This window comes from Hylobates moloch, unplaced genomic scaffold (assembly GCF_009828535.3).
Source record: "Hylobates moloch isolate HMO894 unplaced genomic scaffold, HMol_V3 SCAFFOLD_1384, whole genome shotgun sequence".
Classification (NCBI taxonomy): Eukaryota; Metazoa; Chordata; class Mammalia; order Primates; family Hylobatidae; genus Hylobates; species Hylobates moloch.
Genome location: NW_026653659.1, coordinates 9,090 through 11,584, shown reverse-complemented (window position 1 = coordinate 11,584; position 2,495 = coordinate 9,090). Strand labels below are relative to the sequence as shown.

Here is a 2,495-nt window from a genome sequence, read left to right as displayed (position 1 = left end):
TTTTTTTATGTTATTATACTTTAAGTTTTAGGGCACATGTGCACAATGTGCAGGTTTGTTACATATGTATCCATGTGCCATGTTGGTGTACTGCACCCATTAACTCATTTAGCATTAGGTATATCTCCTAATGCTATCCCTCCCCCCTCCCCCTGGTTGTTTAACATTTTTATTTGATCCTTTTATTATTTAATGTTATTATTTAATATTTAAATTTTGATTGATGATTAAAATGAGAGCAAGAAATACCCAATTGAGTAGTAAATTGAAAACCGCCTAATCTTCTTCCGATGACTCTACGATTTCTTTGTACTTGTCAAGTATCATTGCATCTTGAGTAGGAGTCTTAACAGAGTCATAAGTCCATCCTTTCCTGGCAAACAGCCTTTCAAGGATTCCAGGCATTTCATAGCCCTTGCTTAGAATGAAATCCTTAAAGGCAATTGGTCCATAAAGACCATCAAGAACGTCAGGTTCATCAGGTTTTTAAGTAAGAGCTTGGGGTCAATCAAAGCTTCATCACTTCTTTGCTTTTTCCACAACTTAGGCTTGAGGTACCATGCTCTATACTTCATCTTCATACGCTGTGCAGTATAAGAATTCGATGGCCTGTGGAATTTCCTGCCCCGGTATTTTTCCTGTGAGAAGAGTTTGTCCTCACACTTTTCAACTAGCTCCATGCTGTACTTCAGCTCTGAGGAACATTCCTTTACTTTCTTAAATTTTTGTCCTCATGGGCGCTGTACTTGGGGGTAAAGTCAAACAGATTCCAGATTGTTTCTTCATCAACTCCCAGGTCTGCAGCCCACTTGAAGAATTCACGGAGTTTTTCTGATGTGTATCTATATTGAAGAGGGTCAGAAACGCACTCTTTTGTGCTTGGTGTATCTTCCTGAAGCAGTTCTTTCATGTAGGATGCTCAAATCTTGGGAGGCTCCGAGAATTGATGGGACTCTGGAGATTTGGGAGGCTCTGGGCGGAGACTGGACATGTGATGAGGCTTGGGAGGCTCCGGGTGGAGATGGGACACTCCAGTCTCAGGAGGTTCTGAGTGGAGACTGGACACCAGAGTCGTGGGAGGCTCCGGGCTTAGATGGGACACTCCAGTCTAGGAAGCTCCAGGTGGAGACTGGACCCCTGAGGAGTCTTGAGAGGCTGCGGGTGGAGATGGGACACTCCAGTCTCAGAAGGCTCCAGGCTTAGATGGGACACTCCAGTCTCAGGAGGCTGCAGGCAGAATTCCTCACAAGGATGCTGACCAGGCTCGGTGGGTACCTCGGTTGTCTTCTCCCGGGCCTCACAACGAGCCCAAGCATCCTCCAGCTTCCTCTCCGCATCCAGCTGTTCGAGCTCCTGCAGTAGGAGATCTGCAGGCAGATCTTCTCCCAGATTGGGGTACATGGTCAAGGGATGCTTGGCCATTAGCTGGGCTTCCACTTGCTCAACAAATGCCTTCCGTGCTAGCTGCGCTGGAGAGAGCTTGGAAAATAGGGCCACTTTCTTGAGCAGCTTTTTTGGAGTCCACTTGGAGACCTCTGAGAGATATTTTGGGGAGTAAAAATTCATCACGGCGACAAACAAGCCTATCTTTGGGAGACGGACAGCTGTAGCAGAAGTCGTCCAGGCCCTCCCTCACAAATACCCGGTTCTGGGTGTCCATTGGCAGGAACCTCAGGCGCCCATGCTTGCCCTTCGCAAAACACTTGAAAGGAGGTTGGTTACAGTACTGGGGCTTGGAGTCCATGCCCGGGGACCTAGCCAGTCCTGCGGCCTCTGGTCCCCCACGGTGGCTCTCGCTGGGGTGCCAAGTCTCCAGCTTCTGTGGTTCCTGATCCCTGCCACTCTAGTCGCTAGAAGACCGCCAGCCAGGTGCAGCCCAGGTTCCTTCCTGGAGACGGAGCAGTGCTGACACCACAAGCGCAGCCCAGGTTCTAACAGGTGCATAGTGGAATCTCACTGTGGGTTTCATGTGCTTTTCTTAATGACTACTGCTATTGAACATCTCTATATTTGCTTATTTGCCATCCTTTTCTCTCCTTGATTGAAGTTTCTGTGGATTTTTTCCCCACTTTTAAATTGTGTTGCTGGGTATCATATTTAGTTTTGAGAATCCTTGCTGTGTTCTAGATGTAAATAGGTTATCAGATATATGATTTGCAAATTTTTCACTTCATCCTTGGCTTTTCCCTTTCATTGTCTTAACAGTGTCAAAGAGAAGTTTTTTAATTTGATGAAGTCCAATTGATAAATTTGTTCTTTTATGGATTGTGCTTCTTTTGATGTATCTATGAAAACTTGCCCTATCCAAAGGTCAAGGTTTAATTTTTGTAAACAGCACAAGATATAGATCAAAGTTTTTACTTAAAACTGTACCTATTGCTTACATATAATCTGATAATTTTAGAACTATTTTTGTAAAGACTAAATTTTCTCCATTGCATGACATTTGGAAATTGGTAGAATATGAGCTATGTACATTTTTTGAAGGTCAATTT

The 2,495-nt window shown here is 44.7% G+C and overlaps 1 pseudogene; it reads right to left on the bottom strand.

Moving 5' to 3' along the window:
• Positions 1-276: 276 nt before the first annotated feature.
• LOC116464714 (protein FAM47A-like) lies at positions 277-1,944 on the bottom strand (annotated as a pseudogene).
• Between the last annotated feature and the right edge of the window lie 551 nt (positions 1,945-2,495).